The following is a 25600-nucleotide window of genomic DNA, read 5'->3' as shown; positions in this document are numbered from 1 at the left end:
CCCAACTCAAATCACGTTTATTTTACAAATGCTAACCACTTTTCTGCATAGCCTCCATGAGTTATTGTCTTCACAGATTTCAGTCTCTGCTTCATCTTACAAAGGATATTTTCCCAGCAAAGGGTAGGGATGGGAGTGGAGGCAAAAGGAAGGCGAGAAGGAAAGAAAACCCCACTCTCTCCCACTCAGAGAGTTTAAAGTGATCACATGCCCCACTAACCCCCACTCATCCCCTCAACTAACCCTTATTGAGGATTTAACTTGTGGCAAGAACTACGTTATGGGACATAAATATGAATAGGATATAGTCCTTGACCTATGGGAGTTCATGGTTTAGAAACAGAAACAGGTTTGTTTGAAAGTGAGGTGGAATCACAGTGATATGCCCAGCGTGGCATAAATGAGAAGCACCTGTGGTCTTGAGTGAGGCAAGGCTTCCTGGAGAAAAGGAGGCTTGAACCGCCCCATGTAACAGGTGAGGAAATTGAGGCTCAACAGAGAATCTGTGGCTGAATCAGACCGCAAGCTGGAGGGGGGAGGGCACTGCCTCCACTTCAGCATGATTGTGGCATGAACGAAAGTCTGGCTTCACCACAGTAAGAGACTGGGGGTCATCGGAGTGGACCTGGGAACAGCACAGCCCAAGGAGACCGAGGAGAACTTCAGAAACCAGAAGAGGATTCCCAAGAGGTAGGTGGGAGGAACTGACGTGATCCGTTTAGGCATTTACAAAACGAGTGTGAGGGCTTTGGGGTTCCAGCAAATTCCCTCAGGGTGGGGTGGGGCACCAGTAGATAAGGAAGGCTGAGAAAGACCATGATTTGTGCAATTTTATAAAACCTCCTCCTTTGCGGTTTCCTGCATTCACATGCAGACTTGTAGCACCTAATAATGGTTAAGAAGTTCAGCCTCTGCAGTTGTCATTTCAGCCCTGCTAGGGAGGCTTTCCTTCTCTCTTTTCTTTTCTCTCTCTCCTTTCTTTCTTTCTCTCTCTCTTTCTTTCTCTCTCTCTCTCTCTCTCTCTCTCTCTCTCTCTCTCTCTCTCCCCCTCCCTCCCTCCCTTTCTTTCTTTTTCCTCCCTCCCTCCATCCCTTCCTTCCTTCATTTTTTTCTTTCTTCCTCCTTCTCTCCCTCCTTCCATCCACCCTTTCCTTCCTTCCTTCCATCCACCCTTTCCTTCCTTCCTTCCTTCCTTCCTTCCTTCCTTCCTTCCTTCCTTCCTTCCTTCCTTCCTTCCTTCCTTCCCTCTCTCTCTCTCAACAGATGAGAAAACCATCTTCAGAGGTTAAACAACTTGTTCCACATTATACCTGGCATGTGAAACCTAGGCTCTGACTTCGGATGCCAGGTCCTTAGCAGCCACACTAACACAGAGACCATAAGCAGCCTTGGCAGAGTAAATGCACAGATATCCGATATTAGGCCACAAAAAGGGGCTTGGGAGTATACTAGTTGCTATTTACTGATCATCTATTGGGAGCTTTATCTTCTTAATTCTCTCAACATCTCTATGAGGACAGCAGTTATTGCCTCATTTTACAGGTGAGGAAATTGAGGTGCAGAGATGTTAAGTAACTTGCCCCAGGTCACACAGCTAGTAATGTGTGGGCCAGATTGGAATTCAGATATGTCAGATTTCAAAGTCCCTGTACTTGCAGCTGTGATATGTACATGATGAAAATAAGCTAATGCCAAAAATAATGTTTTGGTATTCTAAGTCAGTGGTTCTCAACTGGGGCAATATTACCCTCCAGGGGACAGTTGGTAGGGTCTGGAGACATTTTTGATTATCACAACTGGGAGGGGAGTGCTACTGGCATTTAGTGGGTTAGAAGCCATGGATTCTGCTAAACATCCTATAATGCACAGGACAGCCCCACAACAAAGAATGAACAAAATGTTCCTAATACCAAAGTTGAAAAACCCTGCTCTAAATTTAAATAAATTCCAACCCATTTCAAAACAATAGCATAATTTTTCATCCATTGTGAATTCCTGGATTAAAGGTCAAAGAATCCTGATTCCAACTTCTTTCCAACTTTACTTCGCTCCTTCTAGAACCTTTTGGGCAATGAGGCCACAAGCTCCTGTTTCCATTCCCCATGGGGATAGAGATATGCGTGCCAATGGTGGACCTGGCCAAGATCGTAGGGGACACACCTCACCAGATAAGCATGAACACAGACCCTGGACAATGGCCAGGTCAGGGCTCCTTGGAGGTGAGGCATCTGTTTCTCATTTGATGGTTGTTGGGCACAGTTAAGCCTTTTCAAGTGTGAAGAACCTTTTGAATATTAAAATATATCAGGGCAGCAGCATATTGTCAGTGTAGGTCATGCCCTTGGGATGAATCAGGACTTTACTCCCTGGTATGCCTTCCTCTAATTTGCACAAAAGCACCAGATGAGCTGGCAAAGACCCAACATTTCCCAGACCCAGGAGCGAGCAGCTGATTGACAAACGATATCATGACCCCTTAACTACTCTGAACTTAGTAACACATTAAGGTGAACTTACATTTCATTCATGACAGCAACGCCTACACCTTTGAAAAATTGTAGTGCCAGTATAAGGCAGAGGTTATTTATTCAATCTACAGACAGCGTGTGGCCCACATGGATTGGGGGACGCTTTACAATAACTCCAAGTTGTTCTGAGAGTCTGGGGCTGCAGGTCAAACAGTGCTGCTGTGGACCATTGTATGCAAAAGTCATTCTATTCCCTAGTTTAAGAATTTATTTTAGGCGCAGAAGGCCAGTTGGCAATATACGAGCATTTTAAACATTATTGTCACACACAAAATTCAAACTTTAAACATTTTCAGTATTCCCATGTTTGAAAGAAATGAAGCCCTTGGATAAAAACCAAAGCCATACCAGTGTATGTAACGTAACCCCTCTCTCCACCTCTTCTCCTGGCAGGGTCTGCCACAGCTTAGTTGTTCCTGCATTTGAGGATCTCCAGTTGTCCTATGGACTAGCACCATCCAATAAAAATATAATGCCAGCCACATACGTAATGTGAAACTTTCTAGTGGCCACATTAAGGTATTAAAACAAAAGAGGTGAAATTAATTTTAACAAATATTTTATTTAACCCCCAGATCAAAACTATTATTGTTTCAACCGGTAAACAATATTTATAAAATTATTAATCAATACTAGAAATAATGTATGTGCTGACATGTGCATTACAGCATGAATATCTTACATGATATAATCGTTAAAGTCAGATGTAGTTCTACCAAAACCAATTTGTGTTTAATAGAAAAATATTTTACACTGCGTCCATTGTAAAACTAAAATTAAATAAAACATAAACCTCAGTGCCTCCGTCACACTAGCCACATTTCAAGTGTTCAGTAGCCACAGGTGGAGTGGTACTGTGTTGGACAATACAACTCTGGACCTTCCATGAGTTTTCACACACCCGTATCTAAACCTCTTAGGCCTTATCTCTACATGCCTGTGATTCGCAGAGATGTTCTAGACCCTTCTCTGTGTAACATTAGAGCCAATCTGTGGTTCTTGTTAGGATGCACTTGGTTTACATTTATCTTGGTTTCTGTAGACCTTTTTGTGGTGTTAGTCTATTACACACTGATGTTCCCTTGTGGAGATGAGGAATAATCTGCTATGTTGTGTCTGGCAGTGATCGCCACCCATAGTTGAAGGTCGTTTCCAAGCAGGCTGGTTTTTAGGGGGTTGTACTTCTTTGACCTGGTCTCCGGAAGTGTGGTTTTTCAAAAGGATGAAGAAAAGCACACTCCCAAGGAAAAACTTTATGGGTGGAGTTCAGGCTGAAGCTGAGTAGGGAAGAGGATGGAAAGATGGGGGGGCACCATCTCTGAGGGAAATCCACCCCCCCACTTGAAGGAAGCACTGTGGTATGGTCAGAGCTGGGAGGAAGAAAGAGGATTTAAAAAAAAAAAAATTCAGGCAGAAAAGTTTACATGGACACAGCAGCAAATCCAAGATCTACATAGTTACTCTGAAATGGGTCCTGGTCGGTACCTCTATTCACCTTTTTCCTAGTCTAGAATATTTTAGTAATCAGACACACCCAAGACATGTTTAGCATCACACCACCTGCTGCTTCTCCTGGTCAGCATTATTTGTCATCAAATTTGATCTCAATGGTTGCCATATTATTGAATATGCTATGAAACAGAATGTGAAAATACACTTTTCCCCTCTAAATCAATCCTAACCTTACAACTGGATTTACAACTATGTAACATCGTTACCTTTTTTTTCCCACTTCCAAGGGTTTTAGGTAATATTAAATTCCCCATCTCTTGTTAGTCTCTGTTTGCACTTGGCTTGGTATTTGAAGAATATATTTATACATTAAATCTGTACTACTTTTTATCCCAAGCCGTTATCCCATGCATTTATGGGTTTATAGATCTGTGGTACGTCATAATGTTTTTTGTCTTCCACTGAACACATCCAGTCTCTTCCAATTGATGTTCCTCAGCTGAAGTTATTTTCATCTCTGAGAATGTCTCAAGAACGGTTTCTGTTATGGAGGATAAAAGGGACAAAGGATTCACAGCTGCCTAAATTCAGTACCTCTTGCATTCAGAACTTGACTTCTTCCTTTCGTGGAGGAGTTCTGTAGTCGAGGATGGAAAGATTTAGGGAGCCGTTGAAGCAGCAGGCTTGCCTGGGACTGTGCTTTACTCTTGTGTGGTTGCTGTCTGAGGCCTTCCAGCATGTTCTAAGAAAGCCAGTTACAGCAGAAAAGGCCCTTAGAACCAACACTATTGCCCCCAATATTGCTGTGAAACATCTAACTTTCAGAGAGCAGCCAGTGCTTCTTGTGCTTCTATTTCAGAACGTCCGTGCTGCCTAATGCTTTTCTGTAATAATTGTCAAAACCCTTGTTCTATTGATCAGAAGCTAAAAGGACAGACGTATTGACTGCAGGATCAGTTCACAGAGAGCAACACCAATTTTTGTTTTTCTCACGTTCTGCTGACCACCTGTCAATCACACAATTGTCTCCAGGGTCTATGACCGAATAACAGTTTATCTGTGAAGGCTACGTTGTTCAAGAACTTTATTTTTGTTTGACTGCGAAAGAAAAAAGCAACAGTTCTAATTATTTTTTTTCCAGAAATGTGCATTGCCTCTGACTCTTAAAATGGAAAGTGTCTGATTTTCTTCTTGCTTTCACTTTGTAACTGCTATGTGCTGTTTGTTTTCATTCTCTAGAAAGAGTTAAACTTCTTATAGGCATTAACCCCAAATGGAAATAATTGGCCAAAGGCCTACACTTGTTCTTTATGAGAAATACAAGACTCTAAGGGATTTCAGCCTTTTAGAACCATCACAGAATTTTCCCAGGAAGCATGACATTGGCAAAAAGGGAATATAGGTGCCTTTTACCATGTTTACATGGACATAAATTCTGGGTTTTGCAAATAGAGAAATATTATACACGTTCATGGGGATGGTGGAGTGAAATGTGGAGAGATAAAGAGAAAAGATCCTTTTGTATTTTAAGACCAAGTAGTATAGCCAACTCAGAGAAGTGAGAGTAGAAACGCAAAGGTATTACGACATTGTTTGCTCTCTTTACTTCTTTTAATGGGGCATTTCAGAGAGAGAACCCAGATTCACAACATGGGTGGAAGGTGTATTAAAAATTTTGAACCCAGAATAGCCAAAACACTCTTGAAAAAGAAGAATAATGTTGGAGACTCATATTCCTCAATTTCAAAACCTACTGTAATCAAGATAGTGTAGTATTCGCATACAATGGCATATGGACCAATGGAATAGAACTGAGACTCCAGAAATAAACTCATACCTCTATGGTCAATTGATTTTCAACCAGAGTGTCAAAACCATTCAATGGGGAAAGAATGTTTTTCTCAACAAATTGTCCTGGGACAACTGCTTATCCATATGCAAACAAATGAACCTAGACCCCTACCTCACACCATATGTGAAAATTAATTCAAAATGAATAAAAGAGCTAAATGTAAGGGCTTAAATTATAAAACTCTGAGAAGAAAACATAGGTGTAAATCTTTATGACCTTGGAATTGGCAATAGTTTTTCAAACATGTTATCAAAAGTATGAATAAGCAGAGGAAAAAAGATAAATTGGATTTCCATCAAAATTAAAAACTTTTGTATGTCAAAAGACACTATCAAGCAAGTGAAAAGACAACCTACAGAAAAAGAAAAAATATTTGCAAATCCTATGCCAAATAAGAGCCTAGTATTCAGAATACATACAGGATTCTAACAATTCAACAATAAAGAAAACCCAATTTAAAAAATGGGCAGAGGATGTGAACAAACACTTCTCCTATATACAAATGACCAATAAATACACAATAAGATGCTCTATCTTAGTAGCCATTCAAGAAATGCAAATCCAACCACATGAGATACCATTTCACACCATTGAATGCTATAATAAAAATTTTTTTCATGGAAAATGAATGTTAGCATTGATGTGGAGACTGGAATTCTCATGTATTTCTGGAAGTATAAAATGGTGCCGCCACTGTGGAAAACAGTTTGGCAGTTGCTTAAAAAATTAAACATAAAGTTACCATATGACCCAGAAATTCCACTCCTAGGTATATGCTTGAGACAATCGAAGACATATGTTCATACAAAATCTTGTACAGGAATGGTGATAGCAACATTATTAATAATAGCCCCAAAGTAGAAACAACACAAATGTCCATCAACTAATGATGAATAAACATAAGTGGCATATCCACACTAGACAATTAAATAAAAGAAACCCCTTACACATTAGTATTTACTCCCCACATCCCCCTTCCTGCAGCCTCTGGCTACCACTAATTTAATTTGTCTCTTTTGATTTGCTTTTTCTGAACATATCATATAAATGGAGTCATACAAGATGTGGCCTTCTGTGTGTAGTTTGTGTGTGTGTGTGTGTACGTGTGCGTGCATGTGTGTGTCACTTAGCATAATGTTTTCAAGGTTCATCCATTTTGTAGCATGTGTTGGTACTTCATTATTTTTAATGCCAAATGATATTCCATTGTATGGATCTACTGCATTTTGCTTACCTTTTCACCAGTTGATGGACATTTCGGTTGTTTCCACTTTTTTGGCTGTTAAGAGATACGCCACTATGAGCATTCGGGTACAAGTTTTTGTGTGGTTGTAGTCATTTCTCTTGGGTTCTTGTGTCTATTTTAAAGGCTGTAAAAATTTTCCTGACTTAGCAAATTATCATTTCTTCCTTGAAATGTAGAAATCTTCCTTATCAAAAGGTAGAAAATTGACTTTGTTTTCTATCACAACATTATATCCTTAGGCCAGTTAGAGCTCGAAGGGGCCTAAGATACCCGCTGAGTGAGACTGATTTTATTGACAAGGCCTAGAGAGGTGAGGTGACCTCTAGAAGTCGGTCAGCCATGACAGGCTAGGAGTCGGGTAATTGTGACAAGCACAGAACCATGTCTCCCAACCCCTATACCTCCTTTCCATCTAGATATACATCATGAATGCTTTACCCCCCTGAGCCTTACCCAGAGTGAGCCATCAGTCTTGCAAGAATCTGGGAGGAGAGTGCTCCCATGGAGAAGACAATTCCTCCCAGAGTGGGATCTGAGAGGAGAGTAGGCCTCCCTACCTCCCCCAAACCATCTCCATAACTTGCTATGATACTTGCAGTTCCACCAGCAGCCAATCCCCTGGCTTAATGAAGGACTCATAAATGGAAGGGGCTATGTAAACAGGACAGTAATAGGAAAGAGAGGATTGGGTGAGCTGGCAAGTTGGAAAGCACATCCCCACGTGTGAGAGCTCAGCACAGCAGCTGCAGGAGCTGTGTTCATGAAAGGCCTTAGAGGCTTGGGGTCAAACAAGTGGCTTCTGGGCCCAGGCTACAAGATTTCACATGTAGGTCATGCTAGCCTTCGTGATCCATGGACTAGCTCTGGCATTCCAACGGCTCAGAGATGCCACCACAGAGAACAGCCAGGCCTTGCAGGGGTGGCTCCCTGAGTGGGCAGCAGCCCCTCACTGTGGCTTGAGCTCAGAGCTAGTGAGTGAGGGGACCTTGTTCCTGAGCACTGCTTTGTTAACTGGGGAGAACCTTTGAGCAGGTGATGGCTAAAGATCCACGTGGGGGCTGAAAGTCATCATAACTTCGGCCATAAGACTGCACGAAAGGGCCAGCAAGCCTGGGACACTTCAGATTCATTTCTAAAACATTATTCTGTATTCCGCAGCACATAGAATATGTATTTTATAATCCAAGTGAGCTGGTTGCCTCTTGGCTTGCATTAGTGAGATGCTGTTATTTCAAAAGTGTAAATCTCGGCTCTATTAGTTTTGGACAAGTTTGGGGGCCTCAGATTGCTGTTCCATGATCTTCCTATGAGCTTTGATATGCGCGTATGAATGTGCAGACAGCAAGAACAAATGTCAGAGCCCCTAGAAGATCAAAGTGCTGGCGTTGCCTCAGAAAATCTGCCTAGGCCATCTCGTTCTCTGAATCTGTAGAAAGGCTCTTATGCATATTCAGTGCAGATTTGTTCAGTTGAGTCAGCGCTAAAGTGAACATGCTCTTAATGACTCCTGTGGAAGATGAAAGCTCACATGCAGGCAGCCATGACTGAAAGCCAGCCATGGGATGGGTGGTGGTCCTGGGAACAAGGCTCAGCGCTGGTTCCCCTCCACACTAGCGCTGGTCTATTTCCCCAATATCCTAATTAATTTCATACAACGAAAATTTTCTCTCCTCTGTTCTAAAACTACCCTAAAATGGTTTTCGTGGTTGTTTATCTTTTCAGAACTGAAAATAAGAACACATGGTTTCTAGTGCTTGTGGACAGTGATTTGAGACAAGGGGAAAGCAGAGGGTTTTATGACTCAGGAAAAGAGAGCGCCCCAAGGGGCCTAGCCTCTTTTTCTGCCATCTTTTCCTTTTATTTTCTGTGAATCTCTTTTTAAAAATTATTTTTAGATGTTTCTCAACTTGCCCTTCCATCTTTCCAGCCTTGTCTTTCTGGCCCCTTCACCAGTCTCCTCTAGTTCTCTTTTCTGCCCGCCACTGTTTTTCCACGTTGGCAGGCCCATATTTTTTCCCTGGGCTTCTTCTCTCTCACATTTACAATAGCTCATAATTGTTTTTCTCTTGTGGATAAAAATGAGCGGAATGCCAGTAGGATGATTTTGAAAAAGAGAAGCTCCACACATGCCTGCCCCTGATTGAGTTGAAGCCTTCTTATGAGACCGTGCTTAATTGACAACTGCATTATTTTGCAATGTTTTGTTCAACGGGCTGACTCCATTGTCTTTTAAATTGTACACTTTTCTATAAAGACATTTCACCAGTACAGCTGGATAAAACAAACGTTTCAGAGGAAAAAAAATCAAAAGTAGACATTTTTAAGACCCACGTTAACATCATTAAGGTTATCTATGCCAAAACGTGTATCTGTTAGTAAAATCTTTCTTTTTTCAAACATTTTTTTTTTTCTCTCCAAAGAACCATCCCCAAATTGCTACTGTGTGAAAGTCCTTTAGCCATTTGTATTTGTGGTTTTTAACAGGCGTGTTTTCTTGGCTGACTTTGCCTGGCAAAGGTTATCACCTAGCACTCAATAGACACAAAACTCTGATGAGTTCATGACATCCAGTCTAAGAAATTACCTGCCACTGAGGACAATAATTGACAAGGGTAGCACATTGTGCCATATGGCATGAGCTATATCTGTCCCCAAATATGCAACTCTCATGGTGTGACAAATTGTTCGTGGGACAACATACGTTACGGCCCAGACAGTTAGACAAAACACCCCACTGGACTTAAAACCACAGTCTAGTCCCCTGAATAAGAATCATGCAAAGTCACACCTGCTGGCCAACACTACAGCTTGTGTTTGCCTCCTCTTTTTTTTTTTTTTTCCAACAAAGAAAATTAAATATCAAATGAAAGTAATAATGAGAAAAGGACCTAGGGTGAGGTTCCCACATAAACTGAATTCAATTTGTGATATTTTAGGTGGCTTAACTATGCACAGCTTGAGTGGTATGTATGGCTGAGGTCAAGCTGTTTGTGATTTGGAGTTTAAACCCTGATGTTTAATTGTTGCCAGACGGCTGACAACACAACAGATCGAGTCTCAAAAGTTATCTGTGGTTTGGGTCTGGTTATCTTTTAAAGATTGATATACTCTAGACAAAAATCCTAGCCACAATGAAATTCTCATGTGCACTGCTGTTAGTACCCAATATTTATCATACTTGAAGGTAGGAATTTTTCCATGGATGGAAGGTGAGATTATTGGGAGGATTCATTTTGGGGATCCATTCTGACACGAAAAAAATCTTAAGGTTATTAAATTTTTAAAAATCTGTTTTTTTCAAGAGAGAGTTTCTCCTGATGATGTAACATGATGAAAATGTTGTGCTGTCTTTAGTAAAACTTGTGGTATTTGTATCTGTTGGGTATTAATGTGTATCCTGCGTTGAAAGCATGGGATGCCTTCTATATTTTAAGTTATGAGCCAAGGTCTACAATTTTATAAGCTATATGTACATGTAATATATATGTGTGTATGTATGTACATATATATATATATGTATAGCAAAGTATAATTTTGCTTGTATTGTTATTTTCCCTGGGACCACTGTACATTTCCATAGAAATGATTTATTGGTGCTTGTGATCGAGTTTATAACCAGTGACAGTTTCAGAATTGTGCCAAACCAAAAGCCTGTTTTCTAAGGCTTTTGGTAGACCTGCAACATGAAGTAGGTACTTGACACATATTTTTAGGAGTTTTGTTGTCATCACGGAGTCAAATGGAACCTTAGTCTTTCCTGTCTGTTTTGTCTACCCAATTCCAGGTCCCATTTCACAGTGTCCTCTCAGGCGGCCGTTCAGTGCCTGCCACCTGAGTCCTTTTATAAATGATTCTAGTCCTTTTTCTTCCTAGCCCTCAAACTCCATTATTTGTCATTAGTAAATTCTTTCTCTGTTACCTCAAAAAATGTTCAAATGAACTTCGTTCCAACTTGACTCCACACCCTCCATTCATATTGCAGCCTCATCTAAATACTAGGGTAGCCTCCTGAAGGCTCTCCCTGCTTCCCCTCTGGCCCCATGCTGATCCATTGACCGCACAGCAGCTGGGATAATCACCAACACATATATATCAAGCAGACCATTGACTGCCCTGCTCAAAACTTTCAATGGCTTCTCTTATCTCTTAGAAGACATTTTAAATTCCTTGTGATGGCAACATCTTATTCTCTGACTTTTTTTTAGCTCTTCAACCTTATCTCACTATCACACATTTTCATCTTTCTTGCTTACCAAGTTTACTATCCTGGCTCCTTTCAGTGCTAGGAACTAGTCAAGCTCTTTTGAGTCTCAGGTCCTTTGCACTCACTCTTCTCTCTGCCCCAAAGTGTTCATATAATTCTACCCTTGTTGTCATGTGAGTCTCAGCACAAAGGTCACCTCCTCAGAGAAGTTGTCCCTAAAACCATCTTTAAAGTAAATACCCTCTGTTACTCTTCATCCCCTATTCTTTCCTTCCTGGCTTTTGCTATAATCTGTGATTATGTTCCTTGTTTACTTATTTGTTGTTTGTTTTCCTCCATAACAGTCTAAATCCAATGAAGTTAGGAGCCATATATATTTTTTGAACAGGGTAATAGAACATTTTGAAAATACATTAATATTTCCCATTTTTTAATATAGCCTCATTGATTAGCAGAGTGTCTGGCACAAAGTAGGTACTCAATAAACTCGCATCAAATGAATGAATGAATGAACAGAAAATACTTTCAAAAGTTAAGGAAAAATGTGCTTGTTTAAAATTTCTACTATGGGTTCTCCTTCTGATTTCTAAAGCAATGTAAAATGATTCCACAGCTTCTTATACACAATCACGTTTCAAATCTTTGCTACCCTTCTTAGTCATTTGATTTCTGGTCTGTATGGACCTTTCAACCTTCCTTGTATGGTGTGGCTTCCAGCTTCTTAATCACCATGATCATTTTCTGCTGTCAGACTCTAGTTTGACAACATCCCTCATAAAAAAAGCAGGTGTGTTCTGCCGCCTTGGAGTCTAGTTGAACTCATTCTCCTCGATGAGAATCATACTCAGTTTATAGATCTTTCGTTTTCAGGATCTGTTGGGGTTGCCTCCAGCATATCGCAAAATAGAACATTTCCCAAGGTTTCTGGCATCTTTCTCATTTTCCATGATTTCTCAAACTCAATGCCAGTGGCTCTGAGATTATATCTGCAAATTCTTTTCACACTCTGGAATATAATTTGTACCTAGAGCTTTGAAATAATTTATTATGCCTATAATTTTATTACTCCTTAAGTTATTGTGGGTTCCATTTTCCTCCTTTTGTGGTCTTCTTTGCTTCTTTGCACATTTAGGATTCAAAATCTATTCTTTTTGCTCTAGAAGATGGGATTTGAATATTTGCTAATTTGAACTTTTTGTTGCTTGTTTACATTACACAGTCTTCTTGGATTTGTCACTTCCCTTTTCTTCTTCTCTTCTTCCTCCCCTCCCCCCTTCTTACATCTTTCTTCTTTTGTTCTCTTCTTCCTCCCTCCTCCCCGCCCCCTTTCTCTTCTATCCCATTCTCTGTCTTTCTCTGAACTGAAGCTTTCGTGGCACACCCTTTTAATCTCTCATGTTTCTTGGATTTCCTGTTAGCTGAGGCTTTAGCCTTCTTGAAAACCTTTTTTTTTTTTTTCTTTTCTGCATTGGTTCTTGGGTATGTGTCTCTCATTGTCTTAACATGCCCTTTAAACACACATGTGTTCATGAGAAAGTTTTCCGTGTGGCCACACTGGCTTAGGAGTTTACTTATCCTTTTCCTTTTCACTAGAATTCTTCCTTATTACATTGCTTTAGAATTTACGTAATGCTCCCCTTCCTTGCTATTATGGACTCCCAAAAGACGTAGTCATGTTTCCCAAGGTCCCTATAATTTCTGTACAGAAACCAGTTCTTTCTTGTTGGTTAAAATTATAACTAGAATGGCAGTTACTCCTTCTCTCTGAGAGCTGAAATTGTTAGCTAGGAATGCTAAAAATTTTTATAAGCGACTCTATTTTAGCAAAATGTGACCTCCAACAGACATAAAGATAGTTCAAGTCCCTATCCCTATGACTGCTTGCTTGTGGTGACGTGGTCCATCTTCAGAAACCCTCATCCTTGCCATGGCAGGATTATGCCATCTTTTTGTATCTGTTTTTTATGTAATAGGAAGGCTATTTCTTCCTGTTTCTTTTGAACCTGCTACTTCCTTCAATGGCTGCATTGCGTTTGAGGCAGGTATCCTGCTCTCGCTTATGTGAGAATGGCTGTACTTATGTTAACATTCCAAGTTCTCTTTTCTTTGCCTCTCATTTTTTTATGAATCAAAGTCAAAGATATTTTAAATTTTTATTGGGGAATATTGGGGAACAGTGTGTTTTTCTAGGACCCATCAGCTCCAAGTCAAGTCATTGTTTTCAATCTAGTTGTGGGGAGTGCAGCTCACTGGCCCAGCCCACGTGGGAATCGACCCGACAACATTGGTGTTATGAGCACGGCGCTCTAACCAACTGAGCCACCCAGCTGCCCCCAGAGATATTTTAACACATAAGGGTTTTTCCAGATGAGTTTCTCTCGTCTTCAACTAAGAATCAGGTGTGGCGTACCAGCGACGGCGGTCCAGCAATCCAGCAGGTTGTCCTACTAGTCTCAACCTTGATTCCCATTCTCCTTTATCCCTTGATAAGACTTAACTTCTGAATTCCTAGTCCTCCACCTTGCTTAGTCTTTTTTTTTCTTTTTTTACTAATAATCATGTGTATGGAAAGTTGTTCCTTTGATCACAGCCAACGTGCTCCATGATCACTCCAGGAACAAATAAAGAATGCACCCTGCACAAGCTGGGAGAGGAGGACGTTCTAGGAAGGAGAGATTGGAGGGGGGCTGTTGGGCTTTGGAGAGGAGGGGGGAGAGGCCTGCAGGGTTTGGCCTCCTCTGTCCTCCTTCCCAGCAGATAAAGCAGACTATCTGTCCTTCTGGCTCCCAAGGGGCTGGCAGGGAAGTCCTTCCCCATCCTGCTTCAACATGGCCTTCCCTCTTCCTGCTAGGACTGTATCCCACCTGTCCACGTCCTGTTTCCTCCACTGCCTGTCCTGGTGGCTTCCCCGCAGGACCTCAGGGAAGCAGGGTGCTTCATCTCCAAGTTTCCCAGACCTGTTGCCCCTCCCCCTCCCCAAATCTCCTTTGCTCCCCTATGAGATGTCTCTATATCCATGCTTTTTACACCTGGCCTCATACACTGTACCTGAAGGTGCAGACCTGGGAGGTGGCATGTGTTTATGGGCTGCAATTTGAGGTTTATTAAAAGACCCGTTTGTAGGTAGCATGGGATATACAGTCAGTATCTTAAACCTAGATACAAGTAGATTTAGGTTATAATCCAAATTTCGTCACTTTCCAACCAGGAAATTATTTTGAGTCTCGGGGCCCATAAGTGTAAAACATGGAAAATAATCCTAGCTATGCACACACATATTTTAACAAACTCGCACACCTGCGCACACACACATGTTTCTTGGCATGTAGTATAGACTCAGCTGATGTATCAGTTGTTTTCTCATATATAAAATGGATAAAATAGCATCAACTTTTGTCATTTATTTTGAGAGAAGATAAATGAGTACATTAAATAGTACCTATAATTAGTAGCTATTTTGGGGAGATACATAGACTGCTGGTTAGGGTGAACTTTGGAGTTAGAGTAAGTTTGAGAGTTGGTTCTGCCACTAACTAGCTGTGTGATGGTGGGCAAGATACTTAACCTTTCTAACGCCCATTTTCCCTAATTATGAAATGGGAACAATTATAGAACCGACTGTGTAGGGTTGTCAAGATCAAGTGAGATAATCCAGGCAAAGCACCCAACCTAGCACTCAATGCTTAGCAAGGGCCTCAGAAGTTATTACATTACTAGTTGTATTGGTCATTTTGTTCTCCCTGCTGCCATCCTCAGCCCTGGGCTAGGAGAGAGACTTTGGTTGTCAGGTAAGGGAGGGGAGGAGGACAATGGACAGAAATCCCCAGAAAGCACAGGAGAGACTCAAGCCCTTGGAAGAGAAGGAGAGTGGACAGTAAGAGATGCTAGAAGGGACAATTCAGAGAGGATATGGGGTTAGTCAGGATGAGCACCTGGCACTTTGTTGCTTTTATTCTTGTCTTATGCCTTTTCCATCATTTTTATGGGCTGGTGTGTAGACATTTGCTGAAAGGGCTATTCCACCTGGATCTCATTGAAATCATGCAGCCTTTCCCTTTGCTGAATGTTTTTCTATCCCAGGAACTATATAAATGTTCCATTTGTGATGTAATTGTTCTGTTTCACATTTTCTTTCCTAAACTAAAAACTAGAGTTATCTGAAACATTCGAGACAATGGCTTGAATGTAATGCTTTGTATGACGAACTCTTTATTTCCTGTGGTGTATGTTTCTTTTTCCTATTTAGTCGTTATGCTCCAACTCTAGGTGGAGGCTCTGAAGGTCAGGGATTGCATTGTGAAGAGGGTGGAAAGATGAAGGGCATTACTTTTGTTGTAAATTTTCCACTTCATAAGGAGTAGGGGGAAGCATGAGCTAAACAGAGGCAGCTTTCACTGGTTAGGAAATACAATCACGATCCTTACTTTGGTTGCCTAAAATGTCTGCAGAAAACAACCAGGTTCTGCCAAAATTTCTTCTGTAAAGAAAATATTCTGTTGCTTTAGCTGCCTATGGCAGTGACTTTTTCTTGAAGCCAATGAACCTCTCTTCCACTTCTTAGCGCTGCCAAATAATCACACGTGGGAAGAGAAAGGAGAAATCAAGAATGGGCCAGAGCTTAACTTTGACATGTTAAAAGGTAGAAAATGGATCAGATCTCATTCAACAAGGAGATGAGATTGAGCATTAATTGTTTAGAAGTGAAAGGAGGGGTGGTTTCAAAGTCAGACTTGGGTTCAAGCCCCACTTCTGCTATTCAAATATTTACATCAGGTGTAAACCTTCATTTTCTTGACCAGAAAATGGGAAGATAATGCCTAGATAACAGGGTTGGCTGAGGCTTAGCAGAAATGAGTTGTGAGGGCAAGGGACCCTTCCCTGAAGCCATTTGTATGAATGTGATAATATGTACAAGAATTTTCCCTTTTTCGGTTGGAGGAAAAGGGAGTTTCTGGGTGTCCTTGACCATGGAAGGTTAGTATGGCATCTGTGTCCCATGCCCTCAGCCCCCACCCTGGGTATAAGTTTCCCTGCTCCTGACCCCCACCCCTGGCTTAATGGAATGGGGTTTGGAATAGAGCCAAGTCATGCAGCCCAGGTGACAAAGTCCTGCCCAAAGATGGAATAGAACCACTGTTCCCAATTCCACCCCAAATCTGTGGCACCCCGTGGGCTCAGAGCAAATACCAGCATTTAAGTGCTGTTCTCACTTGGCTTATGGGCCATGGATCTATGACTTATGAGGAAGGAAAAGCAGACGGGCGGTGCAGGCTTGTTTATGAGCTAACCTGAGACAGCTTCTAGAACACCCAGAGTAACTGGGGAAGATTTTAGAAGATGAGGGCATGAGCAGGGGGATTAGGTGGCAGTTGAGGGCCTATCATCCTACTGATGGAGCTTTCATTTTAGTGGGACCTCACAAGTTGGTGAGGCTTGGGGACATTTGAGATTCCTGTACCTCATGGGGTTTCAGTGTGGATTAAAAGAGAGAGAGACCATGTGCAAGGACTTTGCAAATTTTAAAGTAGTACAGAAGAGTGAGGGATTGTGGGTAAGACTTTCTGGAATCTGGTGTGTCCCCTGTTAGGATATCACTGGAAGCTCTGCCAAGGCCACATACAGGTAACCAGGATACAGAAATGCCTTCCAAGGCAACCTACAGGAGTTTTACTGAGCACTGCCATGTCTGAAGCATTCTTCTATCTGTTTAGGATTCAAAGATGAATAATCAATCCTCAGTGTCTGCTCTTTAGGAGCTCACAGTCCAAAGAGGTATCTTTTCCCAGATGCCACATTCTAAAGCCTGATCCAGGGTGGATGTGAGCACTGGAGATAACCCACTCAGCCTCCTTGGAACCTCCCGCCTTGCCAGAGCGCAGGCCACAGCGAGATCCCCAGGTTCCAGTGGCCACTTGACAGGAGCTCCATTGCTCCCTTTAGGTACAGGCTGCAGCCCGCATACAACCCAATGAACAGAAGGCTGGTAGCGCCACAGCTGAGTTCATAGCCACTGAAGGGCGACTGTATGCTTTTAGTAGGTCATTTGTCTTCTCTGCCTCTGAAGCATCAATTGTACAGCAAATCCTTACTGAGTGGCTCTTGGGAGGCAGTAAACACAAGAGTGAAGTGTCAGTCTTCCAGCCATCACGCAGTCCCCCACAGCCATCAAGTGGGTAAACAGATCGTAGCACTAACACAGAGGCATCACAGAAGTATATTAACTAGATGTCACGAGCCAAGGATACTATGGAAGGAGCTCTTCACTGGAGAGGAGGCACCTCAAGGATTCCTTTAGGTACCATGGTTCTGTGTTCACCATGATGCCTACCACGCAAAGGCCTGTGGGCGATAAAAGAGGAAGGAATTCAGCCCCATTCTATAGACACGGTGAGCGTATCGTATGTGGTAGGCACACATGGGTGCATCTAAAGAGGAACCACACAACTGCTGGTATCAACTCACAGTCTGGGTGGGTGAAGGGGTGAAGGGCTCAAAAGATACAAACTTCCAGTTATCAAATAAGTGATGAGATGTAATCTACAGGATGGTGACTATCCTTAATAATACTGTATTGTATATTTGAAAGTTGCTAAGAGATTAGATCTTAAAAATTCTCATCATAAGAAAAGTAATTTTGTGACTATGTGTGGTGATGGATATTAACTAGACTTACTGTGGTGATTGTTTCACAATATATACAAATATCTAATTATTAGGTTGTACAACTGAAACTAATATAATGTTATATGGCAATTATACCGTGTTTCCCTGAAAATAAGATCTAGCCGAACAATCAGCTCTAATGTGTCTTTTGGAGCAAAAACTAATATAAGACCCGGTCTTATTTTACTATAATATAAGACCAGGTCTTATATTAGTTTTTGCTCCAAAAGATGCTTTAGAGCTGATTGTCTGGCTAGGTCTTATTTTCGGGGAAACAGGGTATCTTAATTGAAAAAACAAACAAACTCACAGTCTGCTTCAGGACTTGACAAACTGTATCCAGCAGGCCAAATCTGATTTACTGTCTATTTTTGTAGATAATGTTTTATTTGAATCCAGCCACACCTGTTCATTTACATGTTGCCTATGGCTGCTTTAACACCTCCTATAAGAGCAAAGTTGAGTAGTTGCGACAGAGACCATAAGGCCCACAAAACCTAAAATATGGACTGTATGACCCACTATAGAAAAAGTTGGTCAGCCCCTAGACTTGTAGGAGAGACACAGCCATGCATGGCTAATTCTAATTTCTGTCTGTGGGTGGCGATGGTGGTGAGAGGACAGCTGGCTGGGTGCCTTCCAGGGACATTACCATGATTGGTGGACCAGCCCTCAACCTTATAGCCCAGAAACTGAAATTTGAAAGTTCACCTGGACATGACAACAAAGTTTGTGATGGACTGACAGATGCCAAAATGAAAGACTGACCTACAGGCTAAAAATGTATGGTGTGGGATAATGCTTCCAGGGACCGGAATGCTTTCTCAGGGCTGCCCTTTCTACATACTGCAGTGCTCACCCAAGAACCTGGCTAGTTCTCACCAGGTTTCCTGATTAGCATGACACACTGCAGGGAGCTCAGGGATAGTTACGTAGTTCAGGTCAAGGTGAGCCCAGAAAAGGAAACTAGCCGTGTCCATCACCAGGCAACAGTGCCTGGAATCTCATGTCCCCTCTACCTCACCCCAGCATTGTCTTCCCCAGAAAAGGTTGGGAAAATGCCAGATTGTGCTTCCATGGATCCCACCCTTCTTTCACAGCCCTTGCTTCTGTTAACACAGCTGTATTAACATCATTGGCTAAATGCTACAGCTGTTGGTAGTAACAGGAGTGGTTCCTGTGAACCTAGCAGACACTTTTGTTCTTTTCCATTATGTATTGCTTTTATGGGTTCACTCTATAAGGGAAACCTTACATTCCTGGTGCTCATGTTCTCGAGGACACCCGCCTGTCTCCCTCTGTCTACCCACCTGCAGCTGACAACCTTGAGCTTGCTCTAATAAAGGAGGCGCTATCAAGATGCAATCTGACCACAGAGACTAGTGCCCTTAATCCTGACTGAAGGTTTGGGAAAAGGCTTCGCAGAGGAGGTGACACTGGATATGGGCTTTGGAGGAGGAAGAGCAATTTGAGAGGCAGACTAGTGGGAGAATGGCATCCATGGAGCAGAGAAATGTGAGCAGTCAGGGAGGTGTCACACTGGTCAGAAGACTGGTGGGGGGGAGGAGAGAGAGAGAGAGAAAGAGACAGAGAGACAGAGACAGAGAGGCAGAGACAGAGAGACTTAGATCGCAGAGTGGCGGCTATGGGGCATGTGATGGGGATGAAGCAGGAAAGAGATTGAACCAGACTGGGAGGAGTCTTGTATGCTTGGCTTTATTCCGAAGGCAATGGGAAACATCTCAAGTTTTTGAACAAGATGGGAACATGATGAGTTTTGCTATTTAACAAATAAACCCAGCAGCCATGGAAAGCGCAGATTCAAAGTCAGGACACTTCTCCAGGTTTGGCGATCATCTTGGTGAGAAGTAGAACAGGGCAGTGGGAATGGGATAGAAAGGAGAGATGCACTTCCAGTGCTCATCAGAGAGATCTGGAGGAATATCCGTCTCTTACGAGCCCAAAGCCAGGATTTTTGAAGGGATGGTGGTGATGTTAATGAAGTTGGAGCTCTTAGGAGGTAGAATGATTGGGGAGAAAATGATGTGTTGTAGATGAGACTATGGAATGTCTGTAGGTCCAATAGAAAGCGGTTTGAAATACAGATGAGGGGAAAAAGATGAGGTGGAGTTAAAAAGCTGGGCTCATTTTCATATGAGTGTTGGCTAAAGCAAAGGGAAGAGAGGTCATCCAGGGGAAAAGTACAGAATGAAAAGAAAAAGCAACTGCACATGAAAATTTGGAGAATGTCCATATTTAAGGGTGAGCAAATGAAGGGGAGCCCACAAAGGAGACTGAGGAAGTGCCTCCATTCATTTCATTCACTCATTCATTTCGTCCACAAAATCTTTATTAGGCAACTAATGTGCAGGTCCTGGGCATGAAGGCGGCCGTGGGAGACAAATTGTGCCCTCCAGAGCTTATGGTGAGGTAGGTGTTCAGGAAAGTGCCACATCCTCTGGAGGCCCAGAAAGGAGGGGAGCAGGAGGAGCAGGGTCTGTGAGTGTTGACCACACTGGAGGCTAAGAAGTGGGGAGAGCTGTAGGAGGGAAGAGAAACTGATGGGGGAAGAGAGAAGACAGCACAAAGGGGTGGGAGGTTGTCTCATTCTAGAGCCCTGCGTTCTCTCTCCTGCCTCACCTCAGAAAGCAGAGTGAATGCAGACCTAATTAGGTATACCTCTGTAGCTATAGCAACCTCTGGGTGTGGCTTTGTTGCACATTCTTGAAATTTTAAGTGAGGAACTTACTTTATATTAAGTTATATACTAATTAGGTTAGCAATTTTCCTATCTCTAAAACAGTCTCTTAAAGGCTTGCCATGTTTTCTCTTTCCAGAATTGATTTTTCATGCACTTTTTTATTCACAGGCATTCTGGACCATAATATATACAAACACACAAAATAGTAAAGATGTAAAATAAAATTATTCTGCTACCTGATTATAAAAGTTCTCATTGTAAAAACTTGGAAAATAGAGTATAAAGTAGAAAATATATATTATTCATGTCCCCACTCTTAATATCCTGTTGTTTTTCCTCCCAATCCTGCTTCTAGGCACATGTTAGTACATTTAAATGTATTTGTGATAATTTTGTTATTATAGTTTTGTACAAGGTCTGACAATTAAGTTTGTGAACTTGTTTCAACCATGTTGCTAACCTTTTTTGATATCAGAGGGATTATTCATTATGAATTTGTACCAACTGGACAAACAGTTAACAAAGTTTACTATTTGGAAGTGCTGAAAAGGCTGCATGAAAAAGTTAGAAGACCTGAACTTTTCGCCAACAATTCATGGCTCTTGCATCACGACAATGCACCAGCTCACAGGCACTGTCTGTGAGGGAGTTTTTAGCCGGTAAACAAATAACTGTATTGGAACACCTTCTCTGCTCACCTGATCTGGCCCCCAATAACTTCTTTCTTTACCTGTAGGTAAAGGAAGACATTTTGATGACATTCAGGACATCTAGGATAATATGATGACAACTCTGATGACCATTCCAGAAAAAGAGTTCCAAAATTGCTTTGAAGGGTGGAGTAGGCATTGGCATCATTGCATAGCTTCCCCAGGCAAGTACTTCAAAGGTGACTGTAGTGATATTCTGCAACGAGGCATGTAGCACTTTTTCTAGGTTGCGTTCACGAACCTAATTGACCTCATTTATTTGTTTACTAACTAATTATAACATAGGTATTTCCCCATGTCTCTAAAATAGTTGTGAAAATATTTCACTATACACATGCTTCATACTTTAAACATTCCTATGTTATTTATTTAGATTCTTTCTAATCTTTCTCTATTTTAATGCAGCAATTATCCACATTTGTACATACATTTTTATCTCTGAAGCTTTAAAATAGTCAAATCCATTCACACTTCATATTTATTTACATATTTTCCCTAGAATCCTTATATTTATATTAATGTCTCATAAATTTTAGAGTGATATTAACACAGTTAAAAGTGGTTACATGCATGCAGTTGAAAGTGATTACACTGTCCTTTGAAAATGCAAATAATTTTGGAATGTTACCTGATTATTTTGTAAATGCCATTTTTAAGTCAAGAAATTTGACTCAAATGGCAGTAGTGATAAATTGCATTCATTTTTGGTTTACTATTAAACCCCAGGTTTTCACCAATGCTTGCTTGAATTCCACAGGTATAGCACACCTGGAACTATCGTTTCATATGTTTAGGTTTTTCAGAGAATTTTGAACCCTGCTCTTTTCTCATTTCTCTCTTTACATTTAATTGTTCTCTTTGTTTTATTATGTCATTGTCTATGAGGATTCAAAGGTTATACCGGAAAGCAAATGGAAAGGGTTTGTTTGTTTTTTTGCTGGAAAAATTCATTTGCCTTATATAGCTTTTCCCATCATTTTACTCACAAATATTTGATGTACTTCTGTTTTAAGTGTGTTTCTTATAAGAAGATTACAGCTGGATTAAAAAAGTAACTGTCTTCTAACTGGCAAGTTCAATTCATTATTGGTTTTTTTTGTGATTATTGCTATATTTGGATTTATTTTTACTATCTTTTTCATGCTTTCTATTTGTCCTGTGAAGTTCTTTTCTTATTCCATTTTTTGTCTCCTCTAGTAGTTTGGAACTTAAAGATTCTACTTCTACTTTTTTAATGGTTAATGTTATTATATTTATCCTCTTTCTAAAATTTAGAGTGCTTTAACTCTTTCCAGCTTATAGGCTATTCTTGTTCAGTATTTTATTTCTATTAAAAATATTTTGTGAAATGTATCCTATATAGAAAGAGTATACAGCATGTATACACACACACACACACACACACACACACACACAGACTCATGAACACTTATGTACTTACTATTTTAAGAAACAGAGTATTATGTCTACTTTAGAAGCCCGTGTGTGTCCCCCTATATTTTTAACTTCACAAATTAGATGTTGCTATTAGTATTGATATTCATTTAGATTTATCCACATGATTACTATTTTCTTTGCTTACCTGGTTGCCATCTTTCTTACATCTCAGATATCTTTCTATGGTCCTTTTTCTTCTTCCTAAAGTATATACCTTTCAGAAGTTCCTTTACTAAAGGTTTGTTGATAATAATTATCTTGTTTTTGCTCATCTAAAAAATCTCTATTTCATTCTCATTCTTGAATTATAAATTTTGCTGAGTGTATGATTTTAGATTGATAGCACTTTGAAGACTTATCTTACAGTCTTTTCATTCTGTTAATGTTCATAAGAAGTCAGATATCAAGCAGGTAAGCTGCCTTTTTCTCAGGCTGTTTTTAAGCTATGTAATTTGTCTTTAATGTTCTGCAATTTCACCAGGATGTGTCCGGGTGGAAATATATTTTTTTTAGACTTTTTTGAACTTATTAATGTAAGGAACCATAAAAATTCTCAAATATTGTCTCTCTCCCATTCTTTCTAATCATTCCTCTGGAACTCAGATTCGATAAATATTAGAGCTTCTCACTCAGAATTTCCATATTTGTTAATCTCTCTTTCATAATTTCCTCCTCTTTGTCTCCCTGCACTATTTTCTAAGTAATTCTGTTATATCCAACTTTCAATTTACTAATTCTATTTTTTAGTTCTACTCTGCTAGTTAACTCATTAAACTTTCAACTACATGTTTTTCTTTCAGAAGTTAAGAATCTGCTTGGATATTTATGATAGTATTTTATTCCTTGCTTATGTTTTAAATTCTTTAAATATTGAAAACATACTTACTTTTTAAACTGTGGCCTGCTGGCCAAATCTGGCACACTCCCTATTTTTGTAAATAAAGTTTTATTGGAACGCAGCCAAGCCCATTAATTTACATAGTGCTTGTGTCTGATTTCACACTAGAATGGCAAAGTTAAGTCTTTTTGATGGAGACTGAATGGCTTGCAAAGCCTATATACTAGCTGGCGCTTTAGAGAATAAGTTTGCCAAGATATGCTGTATATGATAATTCTAACATCTAAAGCTGCTCGATGTTTCTGCCAACTCTTCTCTCATGCTATCTTGCTCTGTGAATGATCTTGTGATTTTTATTGTGAGCTCATTTTGTTGGGGCATTATCTGTGAGAGTTTTATGAGACTTAACTTTAGAGTATTCCTTCTGTTTGTATTTACTTTTGCCAAGTGCATGGGAAGCTATAATACTAGTCTGGGACCATTTTAAATTTCTTTGGCTTAAAATAGTTTCAGAATAGGCAAGAAAGTGAATTTCAACACCAGGCATGAGGCCTATAATTAGTGATTATAAGCTCTGGGTGGGTAGTGGGTGGAGGATAAAGGGACTTTTTTTCTTCCAACCAAACTCAAAGCTGAGACACAAAATTTTCTTTATTGTCTTCCTGTATAGGGCAAATACTTTCCAGTCCAGCTTTTCACTGGAAATGTAGGTCTTTGGGGATTCATTCTAAAGTGTCTATGCTGACACTTTACTACTTTGTCGCCTGCCTCCCCAAGCAAATGCTCTTAGGGGTCCACTGCTTGCTTGAATGAGAATTTACCACGCTCACTCTGGATTCTGGTCTCTTATTCATTTTTGGCCTCTGAAGATTTATCTTAATTTCTTGCCAATCAGCTCTTCCTTTTAGCTAGCACTTTATAGGTGTTTTTTAGGGGAACGGTTTTAAGATTTTAAGTCTGTCATATTTTTTTTTAATTTATTGAGGTGACAATTGTTAATGAAATTCCATAATTTCAGGTGTACAATTCTGTATTACATCATCTATAAATCCCATTGTGTGTTCACCACCCAGAGTCAGTTCTCCTTCTATCACCATATATTTGATCCCCCTTACCCTCATCTCCCTCCCCCCACCTCCCTTACCCTCTGTAAGTCTGTCATATTGTTGGATATAAATGTCATGAAAATAATTTTAAATTTAAAAACCTACAATTAGGATAATGGAAATGGGAAAGTTTTATAACACCCCTACAGGCTCTAACCTTCCAAGTGTTTACTTATATCTGAATTATGAGTGTTGTCTCTGGAGAGAGACAACCTGAGTTTGGAACCAGGACTTGTGTAGAGTGGAGGGTGGGGGGAAGGAGAGGGAGTGGGCAATTTTTTTCTGTAAAAGTCCAGATGGTAAGTATTTTCAGCTTTGCAGGCCATATGCAACTACTCAACTCTGCCAAGTATCATGAAAGCAGCCATGATTAACATGCTACGTAATGAATGGACATGGTTGTGTTCTAATAAAACTTTATTTACAAAAACGTGAGCTCATGAGCTCAATTTGATCTGTGATTTATAGTCTGCACACCTCTGGCCTTGTGCCAGTCAATGAACCTCTATAAGCATCAGTTTCCTTATCTCTAAACTGCAGATAATAGTAATATCTGTGTCATATATAGGTTGTGAGCATTAAATTAATAAATTCATGAAATGCTAGTGTTAGCTATGATGATGATGCTAACAGTCATTATCATGCTTTCAAAGCAGTTCCCTGGTTTTTTAAGATTGTAAGGGTGTCTTCACTTCAAACTATGCAATTATGTCCAGTGTAGCCTCTGCAGCTACTGAGGACTCATAAATAGAAAGCTAACAATACCACCAAATCTCAGTGGCTTTAAAGAATTCAGATTCAAGTCTTGCTCACATTGTGTTTCCATTACACGTGATAGGGGCTGTAATCGGTTGGGACTGTTC

The sequence above is a fragment of the Rhinolophus hipposideros genome, assembly GCF_964194185.1.
Source record: "Rhinolophus hipposideros genome assembly, chromosome: 12".
NCBI classification, from domain to species: Eukaryota; Metazoa; Chordata; class Mammalia; order Chiroptera; family Rhinolophidae; genus Rhinolophus; species Rhinolophus hipposideros.
The sequence above is the reverse complement of the archived record's forward strand: the minus strand, read 5'-3'. Positions refer to the sequence as shown.